We start from the raw sequence: 23,358 nt of genomic DNA, 5'->3' as shown, positions 1-23,358 counted from the left end.
ACTAAAATGTGTCTCTATTATCATGTATATAGTACATATTTAGACTCCACACCTGAGCATGTAATAGACTTAGAAAGTCTATTTCTTATGGTCTTTCTTTTATCGTAAGTATGTAACATTATCTGTTATTGTTGTTTGTTTGTTTTTAGCATTTCTCCAAGACTGTAGAGAATTTATTTTTTACTGTTCCAGTCAATGAAAGGAAAATGTTTTTGAGTCCCCAGGGCTATGGGGTTCAGGCAGAAAGGCCACCCTGTGGGCCTGAGAAGGTGGTGGAGGGGCCTTAATTAACCTTCTTCTTGGGGGCCAGGTCATTGGTGTGGCCACACTTCTTGAGGCACTTGACAGTGTGGGGCTTCAGGTGGAGGTAACACTTGCTGCAGATCATCTTGTGGCGGTTCTATTTCTGGGCGAGCTGGTGGAGAGAGGGCTCACTGATGCCACCCTGCAGACGAGGCACCAAGGGCAAGGCGGACTCTCTGAATATTGTTGTCTGAGAGAGGCGGCCACTCTTCACCTGTTTGTCTGCAAAAACCAGATGCTGCTGGTCAGGCGGGGTGCCCTCCTTGTCTCAGATTTTAGCTTTGACACTCAGTGGTGTCACCGGGCCTCGCCTCTAAGGTGATGGTCCTGCCAGTCAGGGTCCTCACACAAAGACCTACATTTCTGCTGGAGAGGCTGGCCTCGCTGAGGAGAAAGAGCACAACAAATATCTTTGTCTGTTTTGCTTTAATGCCTAGGGCAGAACTTCCAAGATCTGAGCTTTACCCAGATGACTTTCTTTAAGCTTTCCCCACCTTTCTATACAATGCTGTTAGATTTCAGTCCTCAAGAACTCATGAAATACCCATGAGCCACAATGGAATCACTTTGAAGTTATTGGTTTGGTCTTGAGGGTTGTTTTTTTGTTGTTACTGTTTGTTGCTGGTACCTTTCTTTTATTTTTATGCTTGAGTCATATTTAACAAATTTCTAAATTACCTTTTTTTCAGCATTTCTCTATGTGATTGGATAAGGTATCTATCAGCTTGGTCTTTCGTATTTCTGATAATTTATTTCCAAATGATTCCCATGTTCACTTAAAATGTACAGCCATTGATGGAGTAATTTAATGGTTTAATAAAGTCAATCTTGTTTTATTTATAACACAGTGACATGATATATGACATTTCTTTGAATGTCTATATGTTCTTTAATGGGGAGAATTTTTATCATATTGGTATCCCACATCAACAAAGTAGTCTTACAAATAGAAGGCATAAATCATTAAAACGAATGAGATGTGGCAAGAAAGGTATGAGAAAACCCAGTGAAGAGTGTTTTCTTAGCCAAAGGAAGCTATAATGTAGCAAGAGGTAGTGGTAAACAGAGTTAAATGCCACACAGAGCTCAGATTTCTTAAGTATAAAAAATTGTTTACTGCATTTGAAATATGAAGACCATTTAGCACCATTGACTTTAACAATAGTTGTATTTGTGGGAGCAAAGATCAGGCAGATTTGAGTTAGAAAGCAAAAGGGGAGTAAATGAGCAGAAGCAATGAGTAAGAATTACACTTTAGAAATACTTGACCGTGTAAGAAAGGAAAGAAAATTGTCAGGTAGCTAAAATCAGTCATTGGGATGAAGAGAGATCTATCGATTTTTATTATGGGAGACATAAGATATGTTTATATTCTGAGAGTGAAGAGACAATATAAAGAGAATATTGTTGATTAAGGAGAAAGGAGAGCGATGGAATCACTTATGGAGTGAGTTGCTTGAGGAGGCAGTAGGCATGGGAATAACCTTGAAATTGCACAAGAATTAAGGCTTATAAAGGCCACAATTTAGATGATTACATAACTGTGACGGAACCCATTATTTGCTTACCCATAAAACCATTCTTCCTCTATTCACTTATTATACAAACCTTGATTTCATTAGGGTGCCAGTTTGCTCCACCTCTAGCCTTTATTGATTAAGTTTCCTTATAAGAATACCTCCTTTTCTAGACACTTATTTTCCTAAATTTTCTTGTGGTTCTGCTGAAGGAAGTAAAAAGTTAGGTCTTCTATGAAGCGTCTACATAAGTTTTCCCTTTACTGATAAAAAGAAGAAATTTGACTGAAAGATCCTTTTTGCTACCACCCTAATTCCTGACATCAAATGTGACTTATAACCCATGGAAACTCTGAATTCTTTAAAAACTATCTCAAAAACTCCCAAGTTTCACCTTCACATTTCCATTTTGGTCAAGTAATAAAATTATGGCAAAATTAATAATTAGTAACTCTCATTATGGAAGATACTATAATTGTTTTGCTTTATATTAGGCAATTTCCCATTACTTACATGGATGAGATTCAATAAATATTAATTAAATAAAGCATTGGGTTGTAACACATTCAGTTCATTTTATGGGAGACATATTCTAAAATGCTTTGTTGAATTCTTCAAGATAAATTAATTCTTCCTGCTCAGCTATTTTTAGACATTATTTTCACCCATTTTATGAAAATTATCTCTTCCTTCCATAAACTGTAGTTATCAATGTATATGCTCTACCTCTTCCATTAGTATGATCCATGAAACTAAGTTCCGGTATATTGGATATAAGCAGAATAAATGTACACAATTTCTAGGTCATATTTTTAAATAAGAAATTGCATGCCTTTCAGTACCTCTCATTCTCATTTCTTACAATCTGGAACATGGATGGAGTACTGGTGAGTTAGCTTTGACCCTATGAAGACTAAATATATATATATATATATATATATATATATATATATATATATATATATATATATATATACCATAAGGGATCTGAATCCTGGATGACTTCATGGAGCATTCCCGCCTATTTGCCCTGTTTCTTTCGCTTATTTCTTCCAATGCCCAGCCATTGTGAAAGCCTCTTCTAAACCCAGATGTCATCTGATGAAAGATGAAGGAGAAATCCTGAAAAGCTGAGTATTTCCCCCCAGGAAACCATATTAATCTGGAAGTGACTCGGTTATATTGAAACTGAAATGCTAGTGTTATTTATCCACTCCTTAGCAGAAATGGAGGTCTCTAATGGAATTAAATTCGGTATAGTGGATAAAAAAAATTCTGCACATCAGAATTGTGACTGTGGACTTAAAACAAGATTACCAGACAATAGATAATTTATGGAATTATAAGAATGTTTCAGCACATTGTTTTAAACTTGGGTACAGAGGGGAAGGAGACAAGAGCTTGGCTCCATAGGGAGTGATAGCAAGAGAGAAAACAGTGTAAATGGGTAATTGATATTCATTTTGGAAAGTGTTTATCATAAAAATGTGAGTAAAGGGTTTAGGAGGCACACACAATAAGGAGAAATCAATTGAATCTAGGAGAATTAGAAACATCTTTTAAATCTGATTATTTCAAATGCTTCTGATAATATTGTCAAAGGTTAGGAGAAAGATGCTTAAATCCTAGGTATATCCTCTTGTTAGAGAAATATTCAATAAAAGAAAGTTCAAGGAGCTGGGGAATTTGGAGACAATCTTGGAGCTACTTGAAAGAAATCATTTCAATTATGTCTTTGACATTCACATTTGTCTTGTATTTTTTTAATAGCAAGCAATCATATTTTAATACAATAAATATTATATCAAATATAAAATTTCTTAAAAATGAGACCCAACACATTTCTCCAAACAAGCTGCTTTAATTACCTACTGTTGGTGTCTGTTGGCAGCTGTGTTAAAAGAAAGGTTCTTTCGAAAGATGATGATGACAGAGACCAGATTCAGGGATGTGAAAACACCGCAGAGCCAGGAAATTTCTCCTCTGCCTACCTGTGCTTGGGACTCTGATTACAATTTTCCTGGGCCGAGCAGAAGATAAATTGCTTCAATGTCACATGCCACATTCGAACCAGTAACAGCCATTCAAACATTACAGTCTCTTAGCTATTGTATAAAGTTTATAAAAGATGGAGGGGTGATTATATCCACTTCATTTTCCCCCTGTTTATGTTTACTAGGAGATGGATAAAGGAGGAAAGGGAATCTGAATGTTGCATAAATGTAACGATAAGGGAAATAACATGCACAGATTGTGACAATCCACTTGGAAAAAAATCCAAACTAATTTTGTTCTATTTCTCCTAAGCCATCTGAGAGCCTTTTTACATTTACCAATACAGACGAAATGACGCTGTGATTGAGTTTATGGAAAGATAGCAGCACATATGTAGATGAAAGCACAGACAGATATTTATGAGAAACTAGGTTTCTATAAAAAAAGGGGGAAAGTTGGTTGTTATTTTGAGGTATATGTGTTAATGTTTAAAATTGGAAACTTTAAAGATTATGTCACTTACTCGAACATGCCACTTTTCCTCAAAAGGAGAGAAACAAGTTTTCCATGATAGGTTGTTGTTAACCGTTGGCTCTGGTTGGTGCAGCCTTTTGTCTCTCCAGCTGTAAGAATCACCTCTGCAATATGTCCCTTTTGTTTGCTGACTGGGCTTCAGTGCCTCTCTGGGGGTGGGGAATGTGTAGAGAAAAACCTGTTACTTTGTTACCCTACGACCAGATTGTTTCCAGTCTGTGTGCATATTTTATTTGAGTCTTGTCTTAAATCTTGGCTTTCCTTTCTTTCTTTCTTGCATATCTCTGCCCATCCTAAAAGAATAAACTTAGTTTTGAACCAAAAATAAAATACATTGTTATTAATAAATCCAGTTCTGTAAATCCCTTCTGTTTATTCTTAAAATTGCTTGTGTAAGATAAAAAAAGCCATACTGGCCTTTTACGTTCCACTTGCCAGCATATCTAATCTTGTCTTTACAAAAATGTAGTTTCCATAATGCACTTCCACTTCTCGGTATGTGTTATAAGTCTCCATTTTTATGGGCATACAATCTGTGTTTCTATTTACATAGAGAAAGTTTATGTTAATTATAATTTATAAACGTATACTGTATATATACATTCATTAACATCAATGTGCTCCAGTCAGTGTCATGAGCATTATTTTGTTAAATACTTTGGGGCTCGGCGCCACCTCAGATGTGGACACTGAGACGCAGAGGCATTACAGCTACTGCACCTTCGCAGAGAGCTACGCAGCATCACTGCTTATGCGCTAAAGGCAACCCGGACAGGAGGCCGCGCCGGCTCCGGCGAGACTGGAGCCGGATTTGAATCCAGGATCATACAGGAGTCAAAGATCTTCTTCAGTTTACACAAGCTGCCAACACACCTCAAGTATGAAATGGTCTCTTCTGTTCACCCCAAACATAAAAGAAATGCTTTAAAACTTTATAAGATCCCGGCTCAAAATAAGAACTATGTTTTCTTACTATTTTTATTTTTTTGTTTTGCCAGATTCGAATCAAGCTTTTCAGCTTTCTGTTACAAATATTATCTTTAAAAAGTCACTATTTTTACTATAGAAAATCTAGAAAATATCTAAATATACAAATAGCCCTGACATTAAGATATAGCTGCTCTGAACTTCTTGCTTTGTACACTTGCAGTATTGTTGCAATGCATGTGTGTCTGCATATGCTGTTTCTCCTGGAAAATGTATTAAAAAATGTAAACAGTTTCCTAGTATGTGAAAAAAAATTATAGCGTTATTGTTGTAAATAATATGGGCTTTTTTTTTTTTTTGCAGGGCAATGTTTTATTGTCAGTTTATACCTAATATTTTAGCCAGTCCTATTGTTTAGAATTTTACCTGTTAACTAATTTGGATGAGGCGCACCCATGTTATGGAGGGTAATCTGCTTTACTCAAAATCCACCTATTTTATTTATTTATTTATTTATTTACTTACTTACTTACTTAAGTTTTAATTTATCTTTATTGTTGAAAGTATTACAGATGTCCCTTCTTTTTCCCCATTGATTCCCCACCTATTTAAATACTAATGTCAGACAAAAACACCTTCACAGAAACATCCATAATTATATTTGAACAAATATCTGGGCACTGATGTTGACACATATGACTAACCATCACAGTAGGCTTGGCGAAGTAGCCATAACAAAGCTGGTAAGGAACAGCCAATAATATGAAATCAAACAATAAGCTTTTAACACAGAGATGTCTATGGTTTGCAAAACACAAACAGTAGGCAAAATGTAGTCCCATAATATAATGCTATTGTTATGTAGATTTAAATATAAACTCGGCAGTTATAACAAAGATACTCTTAAAATGTAGTGGCTTAAATAAAATGAGAATTTATTGGTTTCCCATAACAATTCAGGAAAGATAGGCAGACTCTGCTCTAAAAGTTCACTCAGGAACCTAGGCTGGTAGGTTGACACTGCTTGACTTCCATTGTCAACATGCAGTTTCCATTTCTGGCCTTGAGGTTTATTATCTACTTGTCATTAGCATGTTAAAAGGAAGCTCACCAACACCAGATTCAGGTTCCAGCTCAAGAGAAGGGAGCAGAAAAAACTGAAGACAAGAAGCTTCATATTTAAGATAAATAACCAGGAAATTGAACACATAACTTCTATTCAAATGCCCTTTTTCTGAACTTAGTCATATAACTATCCTGAGCTTCAAGCAATTCTGGGAAATATAGCCTCAGGTTGAGCATATATGTGCTCAGCTGAAAATAAGTGGGGAGGGGCAATGACTAAAAAGATGAGTGGTGGAAATGCAACCTGGAGAAAGGTTTGCAATCACCACTCTCTGGTCTCTTTGGTCTTAAAGGTGTCCGTGGTCATATTTCTTTCCCCACATGAGATCACTCTCACTGTGCAAGGGTCGTACCTAAAAAATGCAAAACAGCTTACCATTTGGAAAAGAGAAAAATAGGAGACATGGCAGTTACTAGTTCATATTAATGATGAAAATCATACTGAACAGAAATTACACAAATTCTCCGGGAGCATTTTTTTTTATTAGTTACTGTTCTGCTATTTGGAAAGAAAGAACTTGGTTCATTGATCTCTAGGCCCCCTGACTTGGCCCAGTCGATCAGTCCTTGTTCATGATCACCCGTGGATGCGTCAGAGGGAGCACTGTGGACGGGTCCAGCTTCGGCAGCCCACTCCCTGCTGGTGCAGGTCTGAAAGCTCTGAGATAAGTTTAGGACTCAAACAATCACATGGGTTTTGAAGGTTTGGCTCCACGTTTCTTTACAACGTAATTTCCTCAAAAACTTTTTGACTTCAGATTAATTTAGTTTCAATATTTTGTGTACCATCAACCATACATACCAAAGTTAATTTTGGGAGTTAATTCCCTAAACTTGTATTAAATTCTGGTTTCTATTCCAGGATCATTTTATTCTCATTGGTCGTGTTAGTGGTTAAAATCCAGAAGGAAAAAATGGGGTGAAAGCTCCTTAATCTCATCTTTACCACTATGTCAGCTTCCATTTTTCTGGTTATGTAGTCATAATGAGAGCTATTTGAGAAATGCCTGGAGCATTATTTTTGACTATTTGGATTAAATAAGCATTTGGCTTTTCAACCCTGTCTACTAAAATTACTGGACTGTCTGAGGCCAAAGGTAAATAAACTCTCCCTTATAGAATCCTAGCCTATTCCGTCTCTGCATGCAAATTTGTCAGATTTCGACTTGGCTTATCTCTTTCTCATAATACCTTGCTAAAAGCATTAAAGTAGATTCAACACACTACAGCATTCTGTTTTGATCGCTAAGCCTCCAAATTACATTTTCTTCAAGACATGTAATCTGCTTTCCAAGTTATTGCAGATGACAATTTAAGTATTTGGCCATGACATAATAAGGCCCGTAGTCTTCCAGTTTGCAATATATGCTTTCTTACTACCCACTGAGCCAAAGCCCTGTATTGTAGTTTAGTTTAGTTTTGTTTTTTTTTGTTTTTAATGGTAGCATAGAATGGAAACTGTAACAGAATAAAACAAGGAGAGAACTGAACAGAGGTCATTGAATTTGACAGAGAAAAGCCTACAATGGCAGTTGAGAAGGGAATTTCAATAGAATGATAGAGTTGTAAGCAGAATGCCAGGAAATCCTTGACAAGGACTGTGGTGGAAGCACTTTTTCAGGAAATCTGATTTCAAAAAGAAGGGGAGAGTGAAGGTGGCTCACAATTTGAAAGGGAGCCTTTTTTGGTGTGTTTCTTTTGGGCTATCTGTGTGAAAATTTAGCAAACCCAAACGAAACAAGGCAATCGTTATTTTAAATTTTTCGCTCACCAAAGCTCCTGCCAGTTATGCTCAAGATGAATTTAAAGATTTTAATTTTATCTCTAATATTTTTTCATGTCTTTGGATTCATGTGCTGATCTATTAAACTGTCCAGAGACAAAAGAAGAAAGGAGGAAAACCCAAAGGCCTAAGTAACTCACAATTTGGAACATAAGTCCTTGAAAATTGCGCCCATGGTTTAAGAGCATTGAAAAGGGGTCATGGCTATTTTTCTTAGGAGTGAAGTTACCTAAATTAAGGTTATATAATTTTGGGCCTATATATCTGAATATAATCAATATTCTCACTTCCTTCCATCCATCCTTCTTTCTTTCTTTCCTTCCTTTTTGCTTTCAGTTGAATGACAAAATATCTACCTATCTGTCTATCATCTATCTATCTATCATCTATCTATCTATCTATCTATCTATCTATCTATCTATCTATCTATCTATCTATCTATTATCTATCTATCATCTATCTATCTATCTATCTATCTATCTATCTATCTATCTATCTATCATCTATCTATCTATCTATCTATCTATCTATCTATCTATCTATCTATCTATCATCTATCTATCTATCTATCATCATCTATCATCTATCTATCTATCTATCTATCTATCTATCTATCTATCTATCTATCTATCTATCTATCTATCTATCTATCTATCATCTATCATCTATCTATCTATCATCTATCTATTTATCTATCTATCTAATCACCTATCATCTATCATCATCTATATATAACTACCATCTATCATCTATATCATCTATCATCTATCTACCATCTATCATCTATCTATATATCATCTATCTATCATCATCTATCATCTATCTATCTATCATCACCTATCTATCATTATCATCTATCTATCCCTACCTACCTAAACATAAATCTATCCTATGCAGTATGTGTAGGCCCTATACATATATATGTATATATGTACAGAAAGAGAGGTAGGGACAGAGACTTTGATAACTATCACCACATTTTAAAGTGTATATTCAACTGATGATTGACAGCATAATAGCAGAAAAGTTAAAGAAGACATATAGAAAAGTATTTTACTGAATGTGTCTGATGAAGATACCATAAAAGTGTCAGTCATTCTAATATTGCAGTGTTACTTTTTTTCGTTACTTTAGATTGGAATGCCTATTTGAAACCTAGGATCAGCTTAAAAATGGTAAATTATGAACATTTTTCTGAGACAATGCAAACTTAGTGTCACCACTCTTTTTGGTGAATAGAGAAATTATCAGGCTATTTTAGACTAATCTGTGGTTTCATAAGAGCACTTAAGACAGGATAGGACATAGCAATTGAACATTTATTATGCTCGATTTAAATGGCATTTCTAGGTTTATGTTGCACTATATTAGTAACCCAGTTTAATACATCAAGAATGTCTGTGCTGTCAGATCAACATATTTGCATAGGGTTTTATTATTTATTTTGTCAAAGAGGACCTGGATGTTGTAAACTTATAGAGAATAGATTTTTTTTTTTTGGTCTTATATATCTTTGTTTTTTCCCAAATTTCCAAACACAGAGTTTTGCCCATAAGAGTTTCATAGCAGAAACTTATTTAGTGATGGATGGATCGATGAATGAATGAAAGAATGAATGAATGAAAATATTTCCCAATAAATTCTCAAGGTAAAATATAAATAACAATACAATTTAAAATCTTAAAAAAAAAAAGAAAGCTAGAGATCAAATTTCCATAACTTCTTTGGCCTCACTATGTATTTTTATCACTTTGATTCGTGGATAGAAAATGTTATAAATTTACTACAAAGTCTTACACTGAGTGCCTAAACAGCCAGTTATATTAAGGTAAGCTTTACCTATCATGTTACCACCTGGGGGACTCTCAGAATTCTCAAGAAAAACCTTCAGTAGCATTAGTTTCTGTATTTCTAAAGGTACTTTATCAACATTTGAGAAATACTGACTTTTTCCCACAATTCAACATAAAGCTACACAAAAATAGGAAAATTTCTGATTTTCTTTGACATCTTCTGTAGCACTTTGCATTGAACACAATATTTGTCTGTTCATTTAGTCCACCCATTCAAGCTTGCATCAGCTATGAATGATTTCCTACTTTTTGGCCTATACTAGATTTAGGTAGGGTACATGATACAGGCTCTTTAACTGAAGTTTCAGAGCTTTATCTAGCTTGTTCTCAAGACCTTCTCACCCTAAAATGCATTTTCATATATTCTGTTTAAATAGAAAGTCCTAAAATGCCATTTTGAGAATTTATAAACAAATTTCATTAGTCCTTTTGAGATAACTGGTGATAACCCAGGCATGCCCACAGTACTAGAGTTGATATTGGCTCATGTAAGATATTTCTATTCAAGTTTTTTTGTCCCCCCATAAAGGGCTAGCTAGATCCAGGCAGTTATTTTCAGCAGGGGTGTTGCAGGTATTTTTTGTTGAGACAATACATAATTTTACTAGAGAATTTAAAGTGCCCCCCACACCTACCTTTTCAAATGCATCTAATGGGTTGAATTTCCTGAGGCTGGACTCCACTCAGCTTAAGTTTGATTATGGGATAATTTTAACAGTGAAATGGGGATTGATGGTGTAGATATGTTTGACTGAGCTACATTTTAAACAGTTGGTGATGGATTATGGTTGTGCTTCAAATTCTCTGTTCAATTTTTGTGCTGCTCAGATGCCTTCAGGGTAAAACTTAAAAATCACAACAAAATTTCAACATATTAAAGTTATTGCTAATATAACTTTATTTCTTTCTCACAATGTCAGTATACAGTAGGGGGTTGCAAACCTGAGCCTAGGTACTGGTTCCATTGGAGACATATTCATTTAATTGATAGGAATAAATACTTTAATAATATCCAAATCCAGAGAGTATGCCAGGAGAAATTCACATAACATTTTAGAGCACTTGAATGATTTTTAGAAAATGTTGAGGAACATTCAAGGTCCCAGGATGTCCAATATGAAATAAAAGATATATGCATTTTAAAAATTATCGCTATTTCCTTTTCTTTTATAGGCCTATTTTGTCTTACAAAATAATTTTATTTATTCAATATACCTGTTTGAGTACTTGTATGTTATGAGCTTTCTTTTCACCAGAAGTTTTGTACTTTATTTCTCCCTCAGTAAAAATGAGTCACTCTGTTTTCCTTGTCTTGTACCTCCTTTTATCTGTGTCTGTAGACTGTGAGTACCTAGGTTGACTTTACTCTCTCTCCTATGGGGGTGTTGCAGTCAATAACTTTAATGAGAACATTCGATGCATAAATATTACAAATCTGGGATCTAAGTGATGAGATGGTGGAAAGAGAAATACAGAGTGTAATTGAAGCAAATGGGACGTTAATGGAACTGCAGGAGCTGGTGTCTAGTTAGGGAAGACACCAGTCTATGTTGAAAGTTTAGTTTTCCTGATCAAAATGGAAGTTTTTCAAGGGCAGAAACTGTTTTCTGCAGCCTGCAAAAATAGCTACACAATTGCTGCTTGATAAATACTCTCTGCTTTGACTATTTGTATATTTCCTATTAAGCATAAAAGTAGCCTGAAGGAAGAATTAAAAAGTGAGTGCCATCAAAAATTTAAAATACTTACAAAATAGAAACTACCACAAGCATTTTACATGTCTCTTGACTGACTTTTTAAACAATATGTAGACCAAAAAAGCAAACAGAGCTTCCAACTGTGTTGGAACAGATTTGATCCACATTTCTCCTTCAGTGAGTACAAAATATATAAACTCATGTGGGTAGACTTTCTTGGAAGTAAGCCCTTTTCTACTACATTATGTGTAATGTTTTTGCACCTGTTTTTTGCTGCAATTTTACCAACAAGGGGTCCAGGAAAGCACTGCTTTATAGTTGGCCTACAGCCAAACCAATAAACAAAAATGTCATTAATCACTGTCACTTGTCAATTCTCCATTTAAGAAATTGTCTCTTTTCATTGTTGCCACTAAAAACACAAGGGAGATTGATAAATTTTGTTTTAGAGAATTAGCTAAGTTTTCAAAAGTGAAAATGTGTTTTTCAAAGGGAAAATGTGGTATTTAAAGGTTGATTACAGCTGAAACTGAGTATATCTGGGAAAGCAAAACCATGCATGTATCTGTGCCTGGCCACCCAAGAGATTGCGCTGAAAGGGAAGGTATCTGCATTTAAACAGAGTGATATTTCTGCAGGCCATTTCTTCTTAGTGTTGGTTGAAAGATCAGATTTGGTGGAAGACAACACTGTATGTATGCTCCCCTGCTCCATCCCTACATTAAAAAATATAAAGAGATCACAGCCAAGAGCAAAATTACCATGAGGTTTTCACAATTTCTAGTGCAGAGCTTAGACCAACAGTCCCCACCCCACTGTAAACAGAATAATCGCATTATCATATATGCAAATATATTAATCCATTTACAGAACAAAAGCATAGAGCGAACAAGGAATATTTTCTCCACATTACTTCTTGATAACCTGACAGGAAGTAGGAGACTTAAAAAGATGATAATAGGAAACATTCAAGTACTATCCCACATTGCATTGTATAGGTTTCAGATAACTTCATAACGGTTTAGAGCTGTGGGCCAATGATGCAAGTGAAATAAAAATTGCAGAGGGAAACAGGCACACTGTCTGCAGGCAGTGTGAAGTGAGTAAGAGCATGGGCTCTAAAATCAAACCTATCTGAGTTTGATTCCTGGTTCTACTACCTAAGAGCTTAGTCACTTTGAGTCAATTACTAAATCTCTGTGTTGTAATTATTAAGTCATACTTTGCAAAACACACACATGCATAAACATATATACATAACTTGTTAAGCACAGTGTCTGGTCAACGGTAACTTCAGTAATGGTGCATAAGTAAACACTACACACACGCGCACACACACACACACACACGTCTCTTTAAGTATAAGACCATAAGATTGGAATTTAAAATTTAATTCTTCCATTTTTAGTGTCTATAAGCATCAGTTTTTGCAACTGTAAAATGAAGATAATGACAACACATTTAGAAATTTTTGTAAGGATTAAGTTAAATAGCTAATTCAATGTCAGGACCTAGCATATCACCTTGCACACAGATTCTGTTCTAGCAGAGTTCACTGAATTTGAATTTAACAGTCTATAAAAGCATCTTCACCATGTATACCACAAGCTGCTAGGCACTTTGGGACACAAAAGCCAACATGTTAAAAAGAACTTGATTATGGATTACTTTGTCCTGGTGACACCTAATAGGATTTCAGTACTTGAATATTATGAAACACCCAGCTCATCACCTTTGACATTCCCTCCAGTTGGTAACCTGAAAATGCTGGTGGGTACATGACAATGTAGGAGCCAAGAGCTTGTTAAATTTGTCAAGTATGACCAAAACACTTGACAAAGTTTAGTCCAGAGAACGAACTTTTCCAAGATGGTACAGCTTTTGCACTTCTCCAGATACTGAAAAACACGTTCATCATGAATCTGGGACTTTTTCTAAGACATGATGAATGGCAATCATGTCCAGCGTTTTGATAGCCAGATGAGCTAATTAAACACAATGACAGAAAACCAATCAGGCTTTAGTAAGAGGTGGCTCAGTGAGACAAGATATTTTATTTTTTAATAACCACTCATTGCTAAAATCATAACATTCCACATTTTAAAATGAGGTCATAAAATAAGTCCTTGAAAAAAATAGGACAACAGTAAAAATCTCTCTCTTTCTCTCTCTCTTTTTTTTTACTTTAACATATAGCTTTTGAATATAAATTCAAATGAAAGATGCCTTTTATCCCAAGTAATCTTGGTCATTATGCCACCCTCAAATAGCTCTTGGCCCCATTTCTATGGCACTATCATGTTTTTTTAATTATTATTATTTAACTAACCAGCTAAGCTGTGCTGCTACAGGAGTTGGGGAGAATGAATACATAAATGGAGCACCAAGAATATTTTTTATATTAAACTCATTTTTAATGAAGTGTGTACATATGACAATTTAGGCCCGGGAAACTGCAGTCAACTATATTTTCATGGTATTTATCTTGAAGTGAAATGTTTCCTTTGAGCTCATTTCAATCTCTTTCCAGTACTTCTATTTTGGTGCCAGGATATCGACGTCCATTAACTGGTAGGGTAAATCGCCAGCGTAAGTATGTTAGAAATATTCCCAAAGGCAGTACCCTGATTCTTTTTTTCAGATGTAAAGATGGCAATCAGTTCTTTGGAGAAGCCAGCTATTAACTACCTGCTGAGTTTATTTGCACATGTCCTTCTCTGTTATATTCAGGCATCTAAAAATTAATTTGTTGCTAGATTACTTTTTGTATATATGATTATATTGAATAATATGCGATTTTGACAAAAAAAAAAAGCAGGGCAATTCTAAAGCATTATTTTAGGTCATTCAGTCTCTAATCTTTTCTAGGGCTCTTTTGCATGTAAAGTGTCTTTTTATTAAGTTATGGAAATTGGAACCCATCTCCTAGTTTCTAAAAACAATTATTATTTGTGTGTGTGTACTAGAGGTGTTTATGCACTCTCCTTTTTCCATTATGATGCCTTTCTTATTATTATATTGAATGTTCTGCTCTCTGACTGAAAATACCTGTTCTTCAGATCTTGTTTTTATTTTTGTATTCTTTCATTTTCTCAGGTGCTTATGCTATAATAACTTCCCCCTGATTCGTTGCTGCCTCAGTTAAAAGATTTCTCCTGCTTACCTCTTTGAGAATGGTTCTTTCACTAAAGATAATATATGTATCTTAGCATATTTACTTTAACCCTCATAAATATATTTATTTTTCAACTTTTCAAATATACACTATTTTACAATTTTATATTATAAAACACTTTTTAGATAGTACTGAATGTTGGTAATTGCACTGAATGGCAATTGGAATTTTCTCCATCTGCCCATAACCGTGATATACACACACAAAAATTCTTTTATTTGTCTAGACTAAGTGGTAAGAACTTTTGTGTTAGAGATCTAAGACTAGGAATAGAAGAGAGACATTTTTTCTTTTTGGTGTGATAATGGTGTTTCAGATCGAATTAAGGGAATAATGTGACTGTAATGTCTTTCCTTTGATTTTGTTATTTCTTCCTATTACCCTGAAATAAGCATTCACCTCTTTGCTACTTAGCTATTGAACCAGATTTCTCAATAATTACTCTCCTTTTTATCTTTTTAAAATTCAGTCCATTCTATATACTGCTATTATATTAATTATCTTAAAACACTCTTTTGTACAAGTTATTCCTCTGGTCGAGTCTTCATTGACACTTCGTTGCTTAGAGAAAAATATTCAAAATTCTTAGCCTGGCATTCGGAAGCCTGCAAAATGTAGTTTCACCTCCCCCCCCCCCCAAATGGTACATATGCACCCACCTGTGGGATTTAGCAGAGTGTTAAAAACACTGGCTCTAGAGACTGTTTTGCTTCAAAGCCTGCATGAATATGGGCAAATTATTTCTCTCTCGAAGCTTCATTCTTCTCAGAGCTATAATGGAGATAATGAGTATTTATCTCATAGGATTGTTAAGTATTAAATGTGTTAATACACGTGAAGTTCCTAGAACAGAACAGGCACAGTGCTTAGTGTAGGTTATTTTTTTTTAATTTATTATTTACTTGCTTCAAAATTTCTTTCCCACATCATATGTCTGTTATTCCCAAATCATCTATGCCAGATCCTAACTGAATGAAAACATTTCTGTTGCATAAGATAGTGATTTCTTCCTCCTGTGAACTTGAAACAATTATAAATTTGTGCTAGTTATTTGATTTTTATTACTATGCTCCCTTTAATTGCTAATACAACATTAAGATATGTATGGTTTTGTTTTCCCAAGCTGCACTCATTGTCACCATACCTACTAGAGTGCCTACCATGCAGTGTATGCTCAACAAATAAATGTTATTGATGATAGCCATTATAAAAGTAACTAAGAAAAGCTGCATAGAATTATTATGTAATTAAATGCATCTTAACCTTATTACTTTCAGTCCTCTGATTTTCCCTGTGTATGGAGCTAAGTGTCTTAAAATAACAGACCAATATATGAAACATGATTGAAGTTTTGTTTAAAATACATGTGTGTGCATTTGTATACCTTTACATAAAAGTCAGAAAAGGTAGACACCAAACAGAAAATATTAAATTTCCTTGACTGGGGTGAAGTGGAAATGCTAATGGGTTGAATAGCTAGGGGTACTCCATTTTTATTTTATATAATTCAGATAAAATAGGGATGAAATTAAACTTGAATATTACTTTTATATTCTATAAAATTTTAAAATAAAAAATATGAAGTGAGTGTATGTGTAGAAAGATTACTTCTCTGTCATAAGCATGAAAGCACAGCATTAAAAATAACACAAGACTTCTAGTTTCAGTTCTAATATGTAAATAGTGTGGAAGTCATTACTTTTTAAAATTATATGTTTTTTATTGATTTTAGAGAGAGAGAAAGAGAGAAGGAGATAGAAAGAAGCATTGATGTGAAAGAGAAACATCAATTGATTGCCTCCTGTATTTACCCTGACTGGGGACCAAACTGGCAACCTGGGCATGTGTCCTGACTGGGAATCTAATCAGCTCCCTTTCTGTGCATGGGATGATGCTCAGCTTACTAAACCACCCTGATCAGGGCTGGAAGTCATCATTTTTAAATTTAACAGTAAGAAAAATGTTGAGCAAGCTGAAATTTATGACGTTTCTTAGATCTATCAGAGAATTGAAGTCAAGAACAAACTACCATCTGAACACCTAGAGAGAGGGATGAAGACAGAGAATTACAGCCAAGATCAGCTTGCTTGGAATAGATATATTGGGGCCAGAAACTGGTAGGAACACTTAAATGTTCCTATTACCAGATACATCACGTCATCACCAGCTTGCAACAAAAAATTGCTAAGAATCCTAGAAGTACAATCTGAAGAGACAACACAAACATTAAGACCAGATTCAGATATGATACATATTTTGGAATTATCAGATATAAAATTTAAAATAACTATGACTAATATGTTGAGGCATTATTGTAATATGTAGACAATGTGTAAGAGCAGATGAATGATATAAGCAAAAAAGTGAAAACTATATAACAACAGGATATGCTGGAAAAAAATATAGCCAAGTTGAGATTGCCTTTGAAGGACTCATCAGTAGCTTGGACATAACCAAGGAATGAATAAGTAAGCCTGAAGATATATCATTAGAAGGTCCTGAATGAATGAAAAGAGGAAAAATAATACGCAAAATGGAACATAATATCCAAAACAGTGATATGATTGCAAAAGGTATGAATGGAATGGGAACACTAGAAGAAGAATGAGAGAAAGGAGCAGAAAAAATATTTGTAGTAATCGCCGAGAAATTTCCAAGGTCAGTGACAGACACAAAACAACACATCCAGGAAGCTTAGAGAATACCATAAAATACATACTTTTAAAAAATATGCATGTAGTAATATCATGTTCAGATGACAAAAACTAAAGACAAAAATGTTGAAACAACCCAGAGGGAAAAACACCTTATTTATAAAGGAACAAATATAAGAATTATAGAAAACATTTATTTCAGAAACCATATAAGAATAAAGAGTAGAATAAAACATATAAACCACTGGGGAAAAAATGCCAACCAAGAATTCTATACCCAGTGAAATAATCTTTCAAGAATGAAGGAGACTCCCCCACTGGGGTGACTACTATGAAAAGAAAAAACAAGGGAAAAATATCTCAGAAAAAAAACAAGTGTTGTCAAGGATGAGAAGAAATTGAACACTTGTACACTGTTGGTATTATAAAATTGTACAATCACTATGGAAAACAGTGTGGAGGTTCTTAAAAAAATAAAAATAGAACTATATGATTCAGCAATCCCACTTCTGGGTATATATCCAGAAGAATTGAAAGCGTGGTTTCAAAGATATATTTGCACACACATGCTAATAGCAGCACTGTTCTCAATAGCACTGAGACACAATATTATTTCAGACTTTATCCTTCAGCTGTTTCAGCCCATTTTCCCAAGCTCCTGCCTCATAAACTTAAAAATATGTTAACTTTTTTGAAAAAGGAGACTGTCAATGGGTTTGAACTATGTCTTCATTTTCTATGTATTATGAGACTACAGGACATTTCACTTTGCCTTTGTAAAGTTTTCTTTTCTTCTTCCCCCCCCCCCCCCCCCGGGCACCATAGACTCTGGTGGAAACAAAAATTCAGAAAATATCTAACAGAAAAATATCTAGCAGAATTTGAATCCTGTTAATTTTCCAGTTTATCCACCAACACCTCATAAAAGGTAAAATTCTGTTATTCATTCGCTCAACATATTTTTTGTACCAAAGCAAGTCTGATTTTCAGTCATGCCCAGAATTATTAAATAAGCAAATAAATTAAAATAATAAAAAACTGCAATGTATTATCATCTTACTTCAGAAAGTCCCTGCTACAAAACTCGAGTTTTCTATTTTTTGTTGCTTCAAAGGCCCTTGGGTGTCTTTAAAAATATGTTGAACAATGTTATCTAAACTTTTCTAGTTGTTGAAGCCTGATAGTTGGCCTATTTTGACTCATTATTTAACTCTTTCCCCAAAGCGAAGTCCTTTCTTGGGTTTTGATATTAAACAAAATTCTGGATTTTTTTTTTTTTTTACAGTGGAAGTAATAGAAAGCCTAATGGTTTGTTTATAGTGTCATTTTGTGTCTCATATTCTGTAAAATGCAACCTTTCAAAATGCCTTTTGTCAAAGAGATGTTATATAAAAAGAAAACACAAAGATATAAATAAAATACTTGTAAAGTTTAGAAAAATATAACACAAAACTAAGTCTAGATATTTGTATGTTTGTAGAACTTCACCATTAATTAAACTTCCTGGAACCAGTTTTTGATTCTCAGACTTGGGTGTGAAAATTTCTTTTAATGCCTTAACCAGTGATCAGTATCATCATTTTATGGAGAAATCAATAAATAATTGATTAATATATTTTAATATATACTGACACATTTAATTTATTTCTAATAGGTATGGATATTTATTTTTCTATACTGTGTTCTATGTTAAGTATTATGGATTTGAAAAAAAATACTCAACCTTCTGTTATTTTTGTAATGATTAAAATACATATTTTGAAATAAATTGTATATGTATAAATTAAATAATGAAATAATAATTGTGGGAGTGATTAGAGGGCTCAAGAAGCTTCTATTAGGGTGAGAATTGTATTTTTTGACTATATGCTTGATCAAAATAGCTAATTTTTGCATAGCACTTAAAATAAATGAGGAACTACAGTATTTGTTCAATGTAAATGTTGACATTTAATCTGTATAATAATTAGAGGTGTTAGAAATAATTATTTTAGTTGTTTTAAATATGAAGAGAATGAGGCCTAATAAGTTTAAATAACTATACCAAAGTTGCATAGCTAATAAGATAGGTGAACTTTCTTTGGTAAATCTTAGAAAATTATTTTTAAAATATGTAATCAGTTTCTTTTCCTTTTTACTTTGGTTCAGTAAACTGAAGTCTTGGACTACATGTTATTCTAATAACTGATGATGCATCTCACAGAATAATTTCCAACAATAAAGACTGGGCTGATTTTTCCTTTCTCCTTGTAAGCAGATGGAATGAAGAACTGGAAAACTGTGAAAAAAGCTTGGATGACACTCAAAGCCCTTGTTAGGAGTCTGGGAATTTGGGATTGGATCCTGAGACCACATGCCACTGCAGTGATCTGTTTTGCAAGGATGACCAAAAGTATCAGGCAATGTTAGAAGTCTAGTTCGACAGTCAAAGAACAATTCTACCTTTAGCTAACTATATAAATAATATTTTACACTAGTTTACAAATAAAATCATACACATGAATTATTTACCTGTACTCTTTCAAAACTGCATGGTAGATAAGTGTTACTAGCTCTATTTTACAGATGGATTCAGAGTTGAAGCTTGAGAAGGCTGTAAGTTAACTACTTGTGAGAAATTAGCTATGAGAGGCATTTCTCTAAGTCCAAATCTCACCACCATTTGGTTATAAGAAATAAATAATGGAAGGGATCAAAGTAATCTCTATTAAAGGAATAGAGAAAGCAGTAAATTGGCTATATCTACTGAAAGAGCTTCAGATCCCACCTTTTAATGGAAGATCTGAAACCCCATTCAATGTGATTAGCACTTTTTCTTTTTATAAAGGAAAAGTTAGGGAGGCAGAGAGAGGAACAGAGACCTCTTTCTCCCCATGCTTTCATTGCCCAACAAAATTCGTGTGAGTTTATTTATCTATCTATCTATCTACACACATACCAAGCACATTTTAAATGAATGAATGAATGAATGAATGAATGAATGAAGCTCACATGTCATCCTGAAGCATAAAGTTGGGTGGAGGTTCAGAGACAGATAGATCTGGGGAATCATTATTTTATAACAAGCTCTTCAGGTGATTCTTAAAATCATAGATGTTTGGGAAGACCAGATCATATTTCATAGTGCAGTAAATAACTGACAATGATATCCTGAGTACATAGATTGATTAGCATCGGGTTATTACTTTCTCCTGGTGTCATTTCAGAACTGGCTGTCTCCAGCTTCTCTCTCTATACACCTCTGTTTCTCTTTCTCTGCTTCTTTCTCCAAGTACTTCTCTTCCTAATGTCTATTTCTGCCTACTCTTCCTATGTTTGCCACTCCCAGAATAGTCTCTTACATTATATTTACATTTTCTATGTAAGATGGTAGTTTTCCACTATACTTAATGATGTTCAAAACCATTTTTAATTTTTCTAATCAGACACACAGTATCAATAGCCATCTGAGACTCATATATAAAAATCCAGTGTGAGGCCCATGTTAATGAACACATAGAGTTTGGAGCATTGTACATTTTTTCCCCTCTCGTCTTCCCGGAGATTCCTTTTGCTCAGATGTTGTCTCTTCTGACTCTCCTTGTATCTGTAAAACTCATTTACAGGCTTATGAACTTAGTGAACTTCCAAGGTAGTTATTTCTTTTAAGAAAGAGAGAGAGAGGAATGCCTTGGCGAGGCAGTCATCTCTCTTATTCTTCAAATTTGTAGTGAAAGATATTATTTCAGGGGCAGGAGGAATACTGTCTCTTGCTGCTGCATATATATTATTTGATCTGGTAATAAATGTAAAGTATAGTCTTACATAAACATACATACAAGCTAACAGTTGAAGGTGGCAAATGAATTATAGAATACAAAACTAGTCCCTAGTAGCCCAACTGCCCCGGGTGTATAAAATTTCATACCATGTGAACAAAGCTTCTTTAAAAGACTTTTCCCGAATAATATTTCTAACAGTGTAAGAAACCGGGACCTTGAAGTAAACCTTTTCATTTTTGAAAGTGCATTTACTGCTTTAAGATTCTGTCTGGAATCCTCTGTGCATTTATATGCTGCATCCTACTTCTTGCCCTGTGTACCCAAGTTCTGACACAGTGGAACATGAGAAACCAGCTTATCCTCTAAAGCTCATTTCTGACTGCTGACAGGGTACAGGTCAGAGCTGGTCTAGACTGCTGAGTCTTACTGCTTTGTTTCCTGAGCGCTGGGTATTGAAATTCAAGTGAAATGCAATATTTTGAAGCACTCAATCAAAAATGTTGATTTATCACCCATGATGTGTTAGGTAGAGAAGGATATTCAAGTTGGATGAGGCAAGGCCCATACCCTCAGGGAACTTAACATTTAGTTAGCTGTAATTTTTTTTAAATGTGAAAAAAATCCATACTAACAACACCAGAAATAATGGTTAAAAGTAAGCTAAAGTTTAGGAGATAAAAGTTGCAAAATTTACAGTAGACAAATGATTAATATCCAGAATATTTGATGATCACAAACATATCAATGAGTAAAAGATCAACCACCCATATACAAATGTACATATGACATGAAACAATGGTCTGGCCTAAAGGCAGGGGCTCACTGACTCTTCAGTTAGAAGGCTATTGCAGCCCAGCCGGGCGTGGCTCAGCGGTTGAGAGTCGACCTAGGATCCAGGTGATCAGGGTTCGATTCCTGTTCAAGGCACATGCCCGGGTTGTGGGCTGCAGCCAATCAATGACTCTCTCATCATTGATGTTTCTATCTCTCTCTCCCTCTCCTTTCCTCTCTCTGAAATCAATAAAAAAATATATATTTAAAAAAAAAAAGAAGGCTATTGCAGTAATCTTGAGAGCACTAGTTACGTTGAAGTAGAGATACCTAAGAGATAGAACTGCGTATTTTCTATACTTTGAAATCGGAATCAACAGGGTTTGCTGCTGAGTTTGATGTGAAGTAGGAGAGGAAAACTTGTCAAGAATGATTTCAAAATTTTTTATCTGAGAAACTGAAAGGTGAAGATTGCTGTTCACTGAGCTAGAGAAGATTAAAGGGGGATCACGTGTGAAGAAGAAAATTAGAAATTCAGATTGTGTATGTTAAGCTATTTGAAAACCAGGTGGGGAATGGCAAGGAAAATAGCTGGAAAAACAAGTCTGGAGCTCATGACCTTTGTCTGGAATGAAGATCTATTCTGAGGAGTCCTCAGTGGATAGACAGGATGAAAACCATGAGACTGGTTAGATGACTAGGGAAGAATGAGCTTGAACATAGTTTTAATAATGGGCTGCGGGCTACAATCAAAACACAACTAATGAGACATGAAGTGGTAGGGTAGCGTGAACATTTATTAGAGAAAAGGATTATAGTTCTGAGCCATGAAGAAAAATGGTTGGACTGGGGTTCTAGAGAGTATGAGCTGGAAAAAATGAGAGATTGTCGGACAGGAACGATTCCTGTTGAGATCGTGGGGCAGGTTTCAGTTGCTGGTAACTGAAAGGTAACTGAAGAATTTAACATCTAACACTGAGAAAATATAATTAAGCTAGGGATAAATCAGGGTCAGAGTAGAGAAGGCTAAGAAACTGAGAGGCCATAGTTGGACTGTTTATGTATTTATTAAAGTAACCAAGAATATTGTCAGGAAAACAATGAGAGTTAATATAAAGCTAAAATATTCAATAAATTGAAGGAAATATTGAGTTCTGTAGATAATTGCAAAAAGAAAGAACAGAAGTTGACAAAACTATTTACATGGATATGGAAAGATTTTTTTCATTCCATTTTTATGAAAATAAAATTTACTATTTTATT

At 34.6% G+C, this 23,358-nt stretch overlaps 1 pseudogene; it reads right to left on the bottom strand.

Moving 5' to 3' along the window:
- Positions 1-283: 283 nt before the first annotated feature.
- On the bottom strand, positions 284-2,835 carry LOC107525327 (ubiquitin-ribosomal protein eL40 fusion protein pseudogene; annotated as a pseudogene).
- Positions 2,836-23,358: the final 20,523 nt, after the last annotated feature.

Source organism: Miniopterus natalensis, chromosome 2, assembly GCF_054644295.1.
Source record: "Miniopterus natalensis isolate mMinNat1 chromosome 2, mMinNat1.hap1, whole genome shotgun sequence".
Lineage (NCBI taxonomy): Eukaryota > Metazoa > Chordata > Mammalia > Chiroptera > Miniopteridae > Miniopterus > Miniopterus natalensis.
The sequence above is the reverse complement of the archived record's forward strand: the minus strand, read 5'-3'. Positions and strand labels throughout refer to the sequence as shown.